This window comes from Lactuca saligna, chromosome 9 (genome assembly GCF_052625555.1).
Source record: "Lactuca saligna cultivar CGN05327 chromosome 9, ASM5262555v1, whole genome shotgun sequence".
In the NCBI taxonomy this organism is placed as follows: domain Eukaryota; kingdom Viridiplantae; phylum Streptophyta; class Magnoliopsida; order Asterales; family Asteraceae; genus Lactuca; species Lactuca saligna.
Genome location: NC_136425.1, coordinates 174,936,574 through 174,954,270, shown reverse-complemented (window position 1 = coordinate 174,954,270; position 17,697 = coordinate 174,936,574).

Below are 17,697 nucleotides of genomic sequence, written 5' to 3'. Positions count from 1 at the left end.
TGATCTCAGACGGTGACTTTGGCACCTCCCACCTCATCACCGCGTCAACCTTGGCCGGATCGACCAATATCCCTTTTTAATTAACGAGGTGCCCCAGAAACTGGACCTCCCGCAACCAGAAATCGCACTTGGAAAACTTTGCATAAAGTTTCTCCGATCTCAAAACTCCAAGAACCTCCCTCAAATGCTCCTCATGTTGCTCTCTAGATCTCGAATATACCAGAATATCATCGATAAATACAATCACCGACCGATCCAACATCGGTCTGCATACCCTGTTCATGAGGTCCATGAACACAGCCGGGGCATTGGTGAGCCCAAAAGGCATCACCACAAACTCATAATGCCCATAACGCATCCTGAATGCCGTCTTCTGGACGTCCTCGTCCCGCACTCTCACCTGATGATAGCCCGACCTCAAATCGATCTTGGAGAACCAAGATGCTCCCTGCAACTGATCGAATAAATCGTCGATCCTCGGCAACGGGTAACGGTTCTTGACCGTCACCTTATTCAATTCTCGGTAATCAATACACATTCGAAGCGAGTCGTCCTTCTTCTTCACAAACAGAATGGGTTCTCCCCATGGCGAGCTACTCGGCCGAATAAACCCCTTCCCCAGCAGCTCCTGAAGCTGCGAGGATAACTCTTGCATCTCTGGAGGTGCAAGGCGATAAGGCACCTTAGTGATAGGCGCGGCTCCCGGAACCAAATCGATACCGAACTCCACTTGCCTCACGGGAGGCACACCTGGTAACTCTTCGGGAAAAACATCTGGAAACTCACGCACCACCGGAACTTCATCCACTGAACTTGGTCTCTCGGAGATCACTCGCGTATCCATCACATACGCCACGAAACCCTTACACCCCTGCTGTAAACACTGCCTCGCTCTAGCGGCCGAACAAAAGGCTGATCCAGAACGTGTACCCTCGCCGTATACCAAAAGAACTCCCCCACTAGGATCTCATATGGTCACCAGCTGACGCTCGCAGTCGATAACCGCGCCGAATCGGCTCAACTAGTCCATGCCCACTATGACACAGACATCACCCATCGCAATAGGAACCAGATCGATCGGAAACTCAACCCCAAAAATCTCTAACACACATCCCCGGAGGACCTCCGTGGCACAAATCACTCTGTCGGCGGCTATGGAAACCCGCAGAGGCTGACTCAATGCCTCACGACTAACACTGATATGCTGACTAAAGGCCAAAGATACAAAAGACCGACTCGCACCCGAGTCAAATAACACTAAAGCAGGCACAGAGTTCACAAGGAAGGTACCTATGCATAGCATAATATAAGCATAATATCTCAATACCAAAAATAAATATATAAAAGGAAACGTACCAGCCACAACGTCGGGTGTAGCGCGGACCTCTTCCGCAGTCAGCTGAAAGGCTCTCCCTCGAGCTCTCGGTGCCTCGGCCTTCACGGGCCGACTCTCTGTAGCTCTGATGGCGGCGGGAGCAGATCCCTGAGACGCTCCACGCAGCAGCGGACACTCCGCCTTCCGGTGTCCGGTCTGGTTGCAGTGAAAACACACTGCAAACCCCTTGGGGCAGTCCTTGGCCATATGCCCCTCCTTGCCACATTTGTAGCAAGACCCTACTCGACAGACTCCATCGTGACCCTTGCCGCACTTCCCGCAAGTGCGGCCCTTCTGGCTCCCGGGTTTGGGATCAGCGGGCTTGGCCCGCTTGGCTGCCGGCTGAAGCTGTGCCGGCCGCCGATCCCTCCCTAGAGACTCCGCCTCCTCCCTGGCCTGAGTCTCAAGCTCGATCTCCCTCTTCCGGGAATTTGCCTGAAGCTCAGCAAATGTCCGATACGAGGAGTTCGTAGCGAACTCCTGAATATCCCGTCTCAAAATGCTCAGGTAGCGGCTCATACATGCCTGCTCAGTGGACACGTGCTCAGGGCAGAACATCGCCCTCTCATGAAACATCCCCGTGATCGCTGTAACTGAATCAGTACCCTGCTTGAGGGTCAGAAACTCCTGTGCCAGATGCTCCCTCTCCACCTGGGGAACGTACTCATCTCGGAACATGGTAGTGAACCTCTCCCAGGTCACTACCGAAAGCTCAGTAGGCGTGAAATGCGCCGTCACAAACTTCCACCAGTCCTTCGCTCCCAAGCAAAGCTGGTTCAGCGCGAACCGAACCTTCAAATGCTCAGGGGATGAGAAAGTGAAGAAGCACCCCTCCATATCAGATATCCACCTCATAGCTGCCACCGGATCCTGTGTACCATCAAACTCTGGTGGTTTGGTGTTGCTGAACTCCCGAAACAGTGACGCATCACCTCCCTGGGGTCTCGCTGCAGCGATCGCTGCGGTAGCCGCTGCAACAGCAGCCTCAGAAAGAGCGGCATAACGCTCGTCAAATGTCTCAATCAGCGCGGTCTTAATAGACCCGAACATCTCTGGTTCTCAGCTCTGATGACCGCAGCCACCTCCTCATGAATGATCTGTCGAATCTCCTCATCACTAGCTCCGGCATCCTCCGGCATATGACGTGTCCTCACCATGATCAACCTCTGAAATACAACATGTGATAAATTAGAATTCACTCGAACACTCTTACACCCGACAATCCACCCCTCCTTGATTCTTGGTATCCCAAGATTCTTATTTGGACTGTGTACTGCCCCGGTGCTTTCAGTAGTACGGGCCCAATACTATTGTCCACACCGTCTCAGTACCCACCCCAAACCTTCCTCTTCGGATCCCAATTCCCAAGTACTCTATCATGCGTAAACCACTTTCTAATAGATCTCTCATAAACCCCTTGCTGCTACCTACTCACTCTCAGCATCTCATAGCAGCTCACCCCTCCCTAGGCTAAGGCATCACAAATCAGGCCACTCTAGTCCTATTAGCAAGATCTGGCCTACTCTAGCATGCAGATACATCATATTAATATTAATATCACGTAATATAAAGGTATTTTGGGAATTCACCGTTCGGGCGCTGACTGATCGTACACACGTTTCTTCCTGGAGTTTGTTTCTTTTTCAAGAAAGTCTTTTACTCTTAGAAAATTTTGGTTTTCTTTTGAAAATATCTTTCCAATTCCTCAGTTTGAGTTCAAATACTCCCGAAGGTGTACCCGAATCCCTCAAACCAAGACTCTGATACCAATTTGTAACACCGTAAATTTCAAAACAAAATTTTCAATTTTCTTATAAAACATAATTCCATTAATATTCATCAAACAACCATATTAATTATCCAAAATAGGTCAATACAAAATCCCAAGATCACAATGTCAAAACTCCGAGTGTGTGTGTGTGTGTACGGATCAAGCCGGTGCCTTCCCGCGATCGTCACTAGTACCTGAAACAATAACATCAAACACTGTAAGCACAAGGCTTAGTGAGTTTCCCAAAATACCACATATAACACATATTAGCCACTCGAGGCTATAACTCTGTGGCTCCGTGCACCCAAACTCTGTGAACCCTCAGGTTCTAGCTCTGATAAACATGCACTACATAAATCACATAGAAATAATGCAGTACAACACATAACATGCATAGCATACAATACTCTATCACATAACTCAGGTTACCTACTCAAGGTAATATAGTATAGTGAGAAGACTCACCTCGCGTATCTCGGTATCTCACGAATCCTGGAAATCCCTCGTGCTCGATCCTCCGAGCTCTAATCCTCCTATAACATTATATGCTTCTAATTAACACTTTATATCTCTAAGGTTGACTATCTAAGGAGTCAACACAGGTCAACTCTGGTCAACGGTCAACGGTCAACTCTGACCGGACTCGGCGAGTACCAAGGCGACTCGGCGAGTCTAGACGTTTTTATCAACCCTCTGAAATCCTCTTACTACACGTTGAGTATCCCCCCCCCCTTTACTCGACGAGTTTCACCTGAATGAATCGCGGGGCCACCCCGACTCAACTCGCTGAGTTTCAAGGACAACTCAGCGAGTCCAGGTTTGACTCAGTCCACTCGTCATCCCTCTCCAACTCACCCTGACTCATTGAGTCTACCCATGACTCGATTGGACCACTTGCTGAGCAATCCCAAGGCAATCTTCAAGCTACTCGCCGAGTCGGATGAACAGACTCGGCGAGTCCATGCCATGCAACCACTCCAACTCGCTTCTAAGGTCAGATCTGCTTCCAAAAACTATAGATCTGGCCTCCCTCGACTGATTCATCACGTAAAGCTCCTATATTGGTGCTCATAACACACCCTATAACTCAATAATGGCGTTTTTGACCTAAGGCATGAGGATTCCAATCCAAAGCCTCCATTGATCCCCAAAAAGCTTGGGTAAAGGGACACTCTGGACCTCTAAGGGTCCAGATCTATGGTTCCAACCTCATAAGGGACCAAAAGAACACCAAATCTTTCCATAAAAGGGTTCAACAAACCCTAAATCTGTTGGATAAGGTTCTAAGTCCATAACTATTTCTAGTATGTACTTGACCCGACCCGGCATGGTCCATTTGGGTTGCATGGCACCATGCAATTGGATAGACTAAATGAGAGAAATAACACTTGGAGATTATTAATATATTATAAGTTCTAATATATTAATAATATTATTTGATTAGTTTGATCAAGAATTAATTTAGAATTAATTAAGTGATCAAAAGATAACTAATTAAATATATGGGTTGATTATGTAAATCATCCATATCTTGTATAGTGGGCTAAAAGGCTCCATGGACTATCAAGTTGGGTTCCACCCATAGGATGCTCCATGGATGCTCCATGGGAGTTACAAACCCATGGGTCATGGAAATGAAGAGCCATGACACATTAGGGTTTAACCCTAGATGTGTCAACACTATATAAGTAACATATTCTCCACCCAAAATCGGCTACACTAAGAAATAAGAGGGCTTGACCGATTTTGAAGAAGTGAGTATTCTCTCATAAGTTCTTCCAAGAGCATTTGGTGTTGTGTGAAGCATTTGAGGCATCACACTTGGGGTGCTAGGCTCACAAGGATTCAAGGAACACAAGCAACAACAAGGTAAGTTATTCTATCTATACTTTATGTTAAAATTGTTCCCCATGTATGCTAGATAGGAATATAACCTTGGAATTCAACTTTGCATGACAATTAGACAAACATAGATCCAAGGTTATTAGGGTTGCATGTACACTTAGGAAGTGTTAGAATGCTCAAAACCCATCAGTGGTATCAGAGCCTAGGCTTGTTTGCTCTTATTTGTGCTTAAAAGTTGAAAACAGAATCGGAAATTTTGCTGTCTGCGAATGGACTCGTCGAGTCTATAGGGGGGACTCGTCAAGTCCATGAGTATCTTCAACCAACTCGGCGAGTCAGTTTATGCACTCGGCGAGTAGGGTCGAATGAGTGCAGAATTTCGATTCAGTTGCTGGAAAATGCATTAGAAACATTACCCTAAACTGTTTTGGTAATTGAAAACTTGTTTTTGGTGGTGTAATGTCTTTGCTAATTCATTTACAACAACTAGTTATCAAAATTACAAAGTTTTATGTAATTTTTGATTGTGTTCATATTCATGTTCTTGTTCTTATGATCTTTTAGATGATCATAGGAATTATTTGTAACCTATTTGGTAGTTTAATTCTTGATCATAATGTGTTTTAATGGAGTCCATAACTTATCCTTAAGTTATGGAAAACCAAGAGTCACACTTGAGTTAAAACCATTAAGAAAACACAAGAGTTAGAAAAATGAAGAGTCTTCATTTTATTACTCTATTAAACTCATAAGTTACAAGAAATGAAAAGTTTTGAAAGTTACAAAACTTGCCCTCAAGTTTTGGAACAAGTAAAGTTAAGTTAAAACTTTAAGTTCCAACCCCTAGAATTTTAAAAGTTAAAATTCAACCCTTATACTTATATTATGATGATTTAATAATTATATATATATATATATATATATATATATATATATATATATATATATATATATATATATATATATATATATATATATGTATAAGAATAAAGTCGTCTTACCACTAGTACGCCTCATTCACGAAGCCGGTCTATAAGGTGGGTATAAGGTTGTTGCCTATAAAATGGTGACTTAATGGGTGAATATTCTCACCCACCGCTTGCTTGACTGGTGGAGGGTCGTTAGCCGAACGGGTAAGACAAGGACTTATAAATTCTCATTCAAAGTATGATGAATATAATGAAGTAACTAAATGTTTATTAAATTCCCAATCTTAGTTACTTTAGGTAAAATGTGAATAAGGTGCTAATCCATGAAATTACACTTTACACTTTGTCTAAGTCGTTGGTGGAGCGTGTGTGGTTAACCGGCACACTAACTTGGACTTAACAAGGTAGGTAAAGGGTGACTTAAGGTTTATTATAGTATCGGTGGAGCGTGTGTGGTTTACCGGCACATCGATTGAGTGATAAACTTTAAGGGTACCAAGTCATTTGCATGGTTACTTCACACCTCGTTTTGTGATCCTCGGCATCCCAGTCACAAAACCTGGAGGGCACTCTCGAGATTGAAACATGCCTTTGAAAAGTTCATTGGATCTCAAAGAATCTAGGAATTTCTAAAACCAATAAAAAACTAAATATCTAATATTTCGGTTTTCGTGGTGGAAATTGGTGAATCGTCATTCACCTACCTTTCAAATATGGTATAGCTTAGATTACGGCATACCTCTTCTAAGTTATATTATATTGTGATTGGATCCTAGCCTTAATATTACATTTGGGTGTTTTATTAAGGACTCTCTTAAATCTAAACTAAACTCGTTCTTCTCTTTCAGATGTCTTCAAATAATGCTTCTGGCTCGAATCCTAATGGCTCCTTTACTCTTATGAGTTTGTGTGGGAAAGTCACCTTTGATGGATCCAACTTCAATAAATGGATCAGAAACATCAGGATGATTACCCGCTACGAGGACAAAGAATATGTCCTTGACAAGGAGCTTAAGGAAATTGACGAGTCCACTGCAACTCCCCAGGAGATCGCTGACTTTCATACTCATGAAAGAGATGCAACCAAGGTGGCTTGCATCATGTTGGCCACCATGACAGCTGAACTCCAAAAGTCTTATGAGGATTACTACCCTTATGAAATGCACCAAGATTTGATGGAAAGATACCATCAAAGTGCACGACAAGAGAGGTACGAAGTCATCTGCTCCATGATAACAACCATGATGAAGGACGGAGAGTCCGTCACGAGCCACATGCAGAAAATGCAAAGGTATGTGGATCGTTTGCTGAAGCTCAATGTGAACTTCCCTGAGGAGCTTGCAATAGATATCATTTTTCACTCCTTACCATCGTGCTATGATCAATTCCGCATGACATATCACATGAACAAGGAAGAGGTCACCCTCAGCAAACTTCAGGGACTTCTCAAGACCGCAGAAACAGGTCTTAAAGGAAGTCGGTTGCTATCACTCCTACTCCAAACTCAACTCCGATCTTGGCAATTGGGCAAAGTCGAGGGAGGAAGAGAAAGAGATCATCGAAGGGTACCAAGGCTCGGACCCTTGATGGCTCTTCTTCAAGTGGAACCAAGAAAGGTTTCATTACTCCTTCTTCTGACCCAAAAGAGGCTGAATGCTTCTATTGCCATGAAAAAGCTCATTGGAAGCGAAACTGCCCAAAGTACCAGCAGGAGGTGAAGGATGGGAAAGTCAAACCCCACCATGCAGGTATTTACACTATCATTTCTAATAACTCACCCCATTCGAAATCTTGGGTCCTTGATACCGGTTGCGGTATTAATATTTGTTGTGATTTGCAGGGACTAGGAAGAAGTGAGAATGTGGAGCAAGGAAGAATAAACTTAATCATGGGAAATAGGAAAGTTACACCTGTCACCAAGATTGGAGTTTATACTTTATCGCTAAGTAGTGGGTCAAATTTAGATTTGAATAAATGTTCTTATTCGCCAGAAATGGCAAGAAATATTATTTCCTTTCATGCATTGTACAAACAAGGTTTCACCTTTTCGTTTGATAATGAAGTTGGTTCGATTAATGCTTTCTTTAATAATGTACTTTATTTTAAAGCATTACCTTGTGATGGTGTGTATGAAGCTGTATCTATTGTAGATAACTTAGGAAATAATGTTTTGTGTATTGATTCTACTAATAATAATAACTTGGATAAAGCATCATTATGGCATTGTCGTCTTGGACATATAAGCAAGAAACGCATAGGCCAACTCCAAAAGGATGGAGTCTTGGAGTCGTTTGACCTAAAGTCAAATGATAGTTGCGAATCATGCTTACTTGGAAAAATGACAAAGTCACCCTTCACAGGCTCGTGTGAAAGGGGTGAAGGTTTGTTGGACCTTATACACACGGATGTGTGTGGACCATTCAAACATGCCACAAGAGATGCTAATCGTTATTATTTGACTTTTACTGATGATTACAGTAGATATGGATATGTCTACTTAATCAAGCATAAGTCAGAGACTTTCGAGAAGTTTAAGGAATTTAAACAGGAAGTCGAGAATCAATTGGGCAGGAACATTAAGATGCTTCGATCCGACCGAGGTGGTGAGTATCTTAGTTCAGAGTTCCTTGACTATCTAAAGGAATGTGGGATTGTCTCACAATTGACACCTCCCAGGACACCGCAGTTGAATGGTGTGGCTGAGAGGCGTAATCGAACCTTGTTGGACATGGTTCGTTCCATGATGAGTCGAGCTTCGCTACCAATCTCATTCTGGGGGTATGCCTTAGAGACTGTCGCCCATATCCTTAATCTAGTCCCTACAAAGAAAGTTACCAAAACTCCTCACGAGATGTGGACTGGTAAAGTACCTAAACTAAACCACATCAAGATTTGGGGATGCGAGGCTTTCGTGAGACGTGAGACTCATGATAAGCTCGAACCCCGAAGCGAGAGGTGTATTTTCATCGGCTACCCACAACAATCCTTTGGTTACCTCTTCTACAGACCTAGTGACAATGTGGTTTTTGTAGCAAGAAGATGAGTCTTTCGAGAAAGAGAGTTTATAAACCAAGGAGACAGTGGGAGGCAAGTTGATCTTGAAGAAATTCAAGAGTCAAGTGGTGAAGGAACTTCAAACTCTAGCCCTCAACTTGAGGAGGAAACTCCTGTTGAGCCAATTGATGAATCTGTACCTCTGAGGCGTTCCACAAGAGTTAGGAGTGCACCTGAGCATTACTATGGATTCCATATTACTGCAGAAGGTGAGACACTTATTAGTGAAGAGACACTAGTAAGTCAAGATGACCCTAACAGCTACGAGGAAGCCATGGCAGGCCCCGAGTCTGCTAAATGGAAAGAGGCTATGGATAGCGAGATACAATCCATGTATGACAATCAAGTTTGGAACTTGGTTGAGAATGTACCAGGTCGAAAGACTGTAGGGTGCAAATGGGTCTTCAAGAAGAAGACCGACATGGATGGTAAAGTACACACTTATAAGGCTAGACTGGTTGCAAAGGGCTTCTCTCAAATTCCTGGAGTGGATTATGATGAGACCTTTTCTCCGGTAGCCAAGATTAAGTCTATTCGGGTTCTGTTAGCCATAGCCGCATTTCATGACTATGAAATTTGGCAAATGGATGTCAAAACCGCTTTCCTTAATGGGAAGTTGGCTGAAGATGTTTACATGAGTCAGCCAGAGGGTTTTGTCAGTAACGAGTACCCTAATAGAGTGTGTAAGCTTGAGAAATCCATTTATGGATTAAAGCAAGCACCTCGCAGATGGAATCTTTGCTTTCATGAAAAGGTCAAGGAATTTGGCTTTTCTAGGAGTGAAGATGAATCTTGTGTATATGTCAAGGCTAGTGGGAGTATAGTTAGCTTTTTGGTATTGTATGTGGATGACATACTACTCATAGGAAACGACATTCCAACCCGGCAGGAAGTAAAGTCCTGGCTTGGAAAGTGTTTCGCTATGAAGGACCTTGGTGAAGCTGCCTATATTTTGGGGATAAGGATCTTGAGAGATCGGAGTAAAAGACTAATTGGACTTAGTCAAAGTACCTACTTGGAGAAGGTTCTGAAGAGATTCAGAATGCAAGACTCCAAGAAAGGAGAGTTGCCCATCCAGAGTAGCGCCAAACTGAGTAAGACACAAAGCCCTAGCACTGAGGCTGAGATAGCAGAAATGAGTCGAGTACCTTATGCTTCGGCTGTAGGTTTGATCATGTATGCTATGACGTGTACTCGACCTGATGTAGCCTTTTCCTTGAGCATGGTTAGCAGGTTTCAGGGGAACCCTGGCAAGGCACACTGGATTGCGGTAAAGAATATTCTCAAGTACCTACGAAGGACTAAGGACTGGGTCCTTACCCTCGGTGGGAGTAATGACTTGAGAGTTGTATGGTATAGTGATGCTAGCTTCCAGACTGATAGGGATAACTTCCGCTCTCAGTCGGGCTGGGTCTTTACCCTAAATGGAGGAGCAATCTCTTGGAAGAGTTCCAAGCAAGAGACAGTGGCAGATTCTACTTGTGAATCAGAGTATATTGCAGCTAGCGAGGCGGCAAAGGAGGCTTTATGGCTGAGGAACTTCATTGGAGACCTTGGAGTTGTACCAGCTATTAAAGAGCCAATGGAAATTTTCTGTGATAGTGAAAGTGTTGTTGCCTTAGCCAAGGAACCAAGGGATCACGGGAGATCCAGACACATCAACAGAAAATACCATTTCATCAGACATAGGATCGAAGAAGGACTCCTCGTGGCAAAGAGGGTATCATCAGATGAGAATCCGGCAGATCCCCTCACGAAGGGACTGATTCGGGTTAAGCATCTCCAGCATGCTCGGAGCATAGGGCTGAAGGATGATATTAGATTTAGTAGTTAGATAACCTCGAAATTTGTAAAGTGTAATTGACATTTGATGATGAATAAAAGTGTTTTATTTATGAGTAAAGTGTTGCTATCTCTTGTCAATCGTTTACTATATTTCTTTTGCATGTTTTGACTTCCAGAATAATTTTGTTTGGTATAACATATTATTCAAACCTCCACAGTCGGTCATATGTCGGAAGTAGGTATGAATCAAGACTGTCATGTTTGGTTGTAGAGGTCTGGGACAAGGCTACAACAATCATGAGTGCTCATAAGTTCTGAGCATTGGACTCAACCCACGCTCACTGGAATCACTTCATGGAATTCTATCTCGAGTGATCGTGAGACGGTAATATCATATAAATCTTTAAACCTAGAGATATGATTTATTACTTACAAGTTGGTTATGCATTGATTGTACGAAAAACGCATTGGTAACTCGATGTTATAAAATCGCGCTCTTATGTGTAATTCAATGAGTAGTAGAACAAACATATGAGTCGAAGTTTATCTGTTCCTTCTTGGATTAGAAGCTGATATCTGGGCCCCTCGATGATTTTGTTTTGACCTATGTACCGGGCCCGGTCAGAACTAAATTGATGTGTTCAATGAAGTTCTTTGTCAAACAAATCGGAAATCGGGAAACAAATTGTTGGACAATAAGTAAGACATTGTTCCATGTATTTGTCCGACTGATATCTACAACAGAGGATTATATGATCACTTATCTTAAATGGCGTACCATCATCTTCTCAGTTTCGAGAAACCTTGAAAAGAGCTACGATTGCCGATCGGTTCCTGAAGTCATACTTGCGGTAATAGTTATTAGACTTATCCAAGTGGGAGACTGTTGGATAAGGTGTCTAAGTCCATAACTATTTCTGGTATGTACTTGACCCGACCCGGCATGGTCCATTTGGGTTGCATGGCACCATGCAATTGGATAGACTAAATGAGAGAAATAACACTTGGAGATTATTAATATATTATAAGTTCTAATATATTAATAATATTATTTGATTAGTTTGATCAAGAATTAATTAAGTGATCAAAAGATAACTAATTAAATATATGGGTTGATTATGTAAATCATCCATATCTTGTATAGTGGGCTAAAAGGCTCCATGGACTATCAAGTTGGGTTCCACCCATAGGATGCTCCATGGATGCTCCATGGGAGTTACAAACCCATGGGTCATGGAAATAAAGAGTCATGACACATTAGGGTTTAACCCTAGATGTGTCAACACTATATAAGTAACATATTCTCCACCCAAAATCGGCTACACTAAGAAATAAGAGGGCTTGGCCGATTTTGAAGAAGTGAGTATTCTCTCATAAGTTCTTCCAAGAGCATTTGGTGTTGTGTGAAGCATTTGAGGCATCAAACTTGGGGTGCTAGGCTCACAAGGATTCAAGGAACACAAGCAACAACAAGGTAAGTTATTCTATCTATACTTTATGTTAAAATTGTTCCCCATGTATGCTAGATAGGAATATAACCTTGGAATTCAACTTTGCATGAAAATTAGACAAACATAGATCCAAGGTTATTAGGGTTGCATGTACACTTAGGAAGTGTTAGAATGCTCAAAACCCATAGCAACAACAACAAGAAGGTAACTCGGATTTATTACCACAAAAGTGATGCTCTGGACTCCAAACCCACAGAAGTGGCTCCTTCTTGCTTTCCCTTGGCTAGCTCTTCTCCTTTCCTTGCAACAATGGCACCTCCAAGGTCAATAATGGCCTCTTACTTAGCTCCAATGCTCACACTCGATTAGGGTTTCACTCAAGGGGCTGGTGAGCACAAATGACGGCCATTAGGCCCTTTAAATAAGTCTCAAACCCGAGAAATTAGGGTTTCATTACACAGCGCTGACTCGCCGAGTCCATATCCTGGACTCGTCGAGTCCAGGTGCGATCCTCCATCCAAATCCGCGTCCCTACTCGCCGAGTCCCCCTCACAAAACAACAAAATACAACAAACAAGATACCTGATAAAATCCGGCTGTTACAAGTGTTATGAAGTATAAAGTAACTAAATGTTTTTTTTACAAAATTCCCAAATTTAGTTACTTTAGGCAAAAGTGAATTTGATGCAATTCCATGAAATTGATGACTATAACACTGAGGGCACCATGTATATTTGCATGGTTATTCACACTCTGTTTTGTGATCCTCGGCATCCTAGTCACAAATCGAGGGGCATACCGAGATTTAAATATTCCATTGAAAAGTTCGATGAATCTCAAAAGATCTAGGAGTTTTCAATACATTTAAAACCTAATATCCTTTTCGTTTTTCATGGTAGAAAATTAGTGAATCGTCATTCACTTACCTTCAAATGTTCTGCAATTTGGGTTACGGCATCCCTCTCCCAAGTTGTAGAGATAGTGTTGGGTCCTAACCTTAATATCTCATTTGGGTGTTTTATTAAGGACTCAATCAATCAACTAACTTGAATTTTCTCCCGTTTTGTAGATGTCAAAGTATGACAATTATGGTCTTCCCAAATCCCTTGGAACATACTTTCAACATGAAGATGATATTCCACGATTCGATCGAGGAACAAGAGATCATGCTCGAACTCCACCTATTGTTCTCCCTAACCCACAAGTTCAAAGGCTTGAAAAGTTCAAGCTCACTCAATCTCTGTTGGCGATGAAACATGAAGATGGAAAATCTGTGTGCGCTCACGTCCTAGGAATGAAATCACACATCGATAGGTTGACAATGTTGTGTGCATATTTTCCAAAGAATTTGGTTGTAGACTGCGTTCTTCAGTCACTCCTTAAATCATATGATAAGTTCATAAGAGAGTATTATATGATGGATCTTGACGCGACCCCCGTTGACCTAACTTACATGCTTATTGCTGCTGAATCAGAAATGATTTGACAAAGTAATGGAGCATATTTGTCTGGTAATTCAACCAAACATGCTTTTGTGGTCGCTCCAGGAAAAGCCACCTGTTTCTGCTGCCAAAAGAAGGGGGCGTTGGATACAAAGCTACCCAGAGGAACTGAAGAATCTAAGAGATGGGAGAGTCAAAAAGTATGGCCCTACTTCAGGTAAAATCCATTGTCTAACTCCATTAAGTTCCTATTCATTGATTCATAATACATAATGTGATAAGATTACATTTTAATGTTTTGTAGGATCAGAGAAAATAGAGGAATCTTGATGGAAGAGCAAGATGAGTCTGATCACGAAGAAATGGATCATGATCGCATGGATTCGAAGATCAGATTTTGAGCTTAGAAAGTTATGATAGAGTTGTTAGGAATATTTGATTACATAGTTTTTCAGTTGATTTTGCATTGTAAGGACATGTTTTCCGCTGCTATTATGAATAAAATAAAATTTTGATTATCTTATTTATATATATCCTTGCAATGAAATCATTGTGAAAAATTAATGTTTGTGTATTTCTATAAATGGATGTGATTTTTAGTTATGTTGTTTATGGAAGTGTCAAATTCCTCTAAGTAATGAAAGATTCCCATCGCCTAAGTTTCAATTGGACAGAAACTTGGAATCATACAACTTGTATTGCGTGATGTATGGAAATCTTGGTACTTAGGAAATTAAGACTAATTCCTTGATCACACAAGTATTTGAGTCAAGTGAAGGACTAAAGGACTAGAACACAATGTTGTGCACTAGTCAAGTCCACCACAAATAACAATAAGACTATTCGTCATAATTACTAAAAGTCTAGTGAATGTGGTTATACTTACAAGATTAAGTGTAATTTTGAATCATTGAAAGGCTTCAATAAATGGTAGAACGAATAAGAAGAATCAATTAGGCAGAAAGATAAAAGTTTCTCCAATATAAGAAGAATGGAGAGTACTTTTGTATCGGTTTTTATGATCGTATTAATAATTAAGAACCATATCACAACTGATCCTCTAAGTACATCTTAATGCACTAGTATGGCTAATCGGAAATTGTTGAAATGGTTGAATCAAAAGGATGAGTCATACTTCATACCAAAATCAAGTCTTAGAGTCATACTCCAAGATTGTGACTTGAGTGACACGATCTTAAGTAGGAATGTTCTTACACTTGCACATATTAGTAAGTTGTGATGTCTTGAATAAGACAAAGACCAACTTGTACCAAATTGCGTGTAGGTTTTTGTCTTGATATAGACACACTAACTCTTGGATATTTGCTTTGTCAATAAATATTTCTTGATAAGAGAATCTAATATGTCAAGAGGTCAGTGGGAGTTTAAAAACTAGAAAAGATTCAAGAACTAATAAAGATTAAACCTATAATTATACACTAGCACACGACTTGAGGATTATAGCCTATCGTGTTGACATACTCTTGTTTCTTTGCCATTCTAGTTTGGTCAACTATGCATATGAGATCTACGAGTTCTCAATAGATTGCATAAGGCAAAGCACCTTATTCAATGAAAGTACATTGACTGGAATAGGTGATCTACTAAATAACTTGGAAGAAATGGTGGGACCCTTGACGTCAAGAAAGTAAGAATGAACAAGTTCTGTCCATAAGAGTTTGAATTTGTCACCAACATTATATTTCAATTATGCTTATGGCAAATTCACATGGACAGGAACACATACACCATAAAATCTAAGTGTCATAAGGTTTCTCTCCTTCATGAAAATGATTGTGAGGAAACGCTTTCACTAAGAAAGATTTTAAGAAGATAGCAACTATGTAGATTTCATTCTCAAATTCGATTATGATTACGGCATCCCTCTTCATAGTTCGAATTGTGAGATTTGGCAATTAGTCCGAACATTTGGGACTTTGTAATACAAGTTCTAAAACTGTTTATGCATACATGTGAGTTATCTAAGGGAATGTGTATAAGTTTGAAAAGCTTAGATAAAGACTTATCGAAGCACATCGTATTAGAAAAGATGAACTTTGGAAGTCAATAAGTATTGTTTTCTAGAAGTTTAGCTGGTTTCTGAATACGTGTAAAATCTAGTGGGAGCATAAATGTTATGCAGAAATGGATATAATCATCATGTTAGTGGGAGCATGATTATTATTTAAGTATTTCAAGTTGGCAATATTAATTATAGAAAAACAAAAGTTTCATTTTGCAATGTTGCAGGGGTTGAAATGTTGTTTTTGCTATAATTAAGGGAGAGAATGTTATACTTAGTTTCCAATCTAAAAGTTTAGATTGAGAAATTTTAATTGAATTCAATGAAGGGTATATTTATTATTTGCATTCTCAAAGTTCGATTATGATTACGGTATCCCTCTTCATAGTTCGAATTTTGAGAACACGGCAAATAGAAATATATTATGACGATACTATAGTAAGAAACTTGTAAAGTATCATGTTTTTCATTATGAATTGTATCTGATACGCTTCGGGTATAGGATCGATTGCATATGCTATAATATTCGACCGTTCTAAAATTTTCCAAATGCTTAGGGCATTTTGAGGGAAAAAGGAAATAGAACCGCTTTTAACTAAAAGAATTAAACAACTGCCAAGGACAATCTAAGGTTCGCCAAGGATTGGTCGCTTGTGGACAGTTGAAAGTATAGTCACGGATGGAACATATTGACATTATAGATAAGATTCTATTTAGAATGAGTTGTATGGAAATGTTTCCATATTGGTAGTTTGATATCAAGAATCAATGTCTAGATTAGAAACTTTTATGCAAGAAGGATGTTCAAAGGAATTTACTTTGAATATGAGACTTCATGACTATGGAATTGTATTGTAACAATCTCCAATAGAGCATTTTTTAATTTCATTGGCCGGGTCTTAGTGACTTTTGTGCCATGACATTACGAAATGATCGTTGCATAAAATGTTAGAATCTAACATATTCTAGTAGTGATGAGAGTTTTGTATTCTTACACTAATGGATTAGGAATTGTGAAATGAGGTTGATTGAAAATGTTATTCAACTATACTATTTCACAAAGTAAGGACCATAGGTAAACATAGTGTGCATACTAAGAGCATAGGACAACTGTTGTTATAATTCAAGTAAGGAGTTGATTACCCGAAACAACAAATAATGAGTAATCAATATGGTGATTAAATAAAAGGTGTTTTATTTATACTCAAAGGTTTGGGGCCATATATGATTAGTATTATTCTTGTGTTTCACTTTGCATGTTTTGACTTCCCGAATAATAAGATTATTCAAACCCTCCACAGTTGCTCATTCTTTGGAAGTAGGAATGAAAGAAGACTGTCATGAATTTGACTGTAGATTGTCTAAAGTGTTTTAGATATAGCAAAAAATTGTTGCAGGGTTCATGAGTGTTGCTATAAGATTAGAGTATTGGATTAAACCTACGTTCACTTGGATCGCTTCATGGATTTTATCACGAGTGATTGGTGAGACAATGATATCTTATATTCTTGAAACCAAGATGTGTGAGTTGTATCTTGCGAGTCGGTTACACATTGATAATATGTAAACGCACCAGTAACTTGGTGTTATAAAACGTATTGTTGTGTGTGATTCGGTAAGTGAGTGCAAGCGAGCATTGAGTCGAAGTTTATCCATTACTTTTACCCAAATTAGGATAAAAGCGATATATGTGGTCCCCTCGATGATTTAGTGATGACACCCTAAGCACTTGGCCAAGCCGGGACTAAGTTGATATGTTCAATTATAGTCTGTTGTCAGTCGTCAGAAATCAGAAATTAGGAAACAACACGTGAACAGAGAGTATGATTAAAATACATGTCTCAGTTCATACAATATCTAGAATGGAAGAATATATGATCCTTTATCTAAAGGACACGCTTCTGATAAGATCAGAGTTGACAGCGGCTTTTGAAAGCTACGATTGCTAATCAGGTTTTGAAGACATACGCAGAATAGTTATTAGACTTATCTATGTGGGAGACTGTTGGATTAGTGACTAAG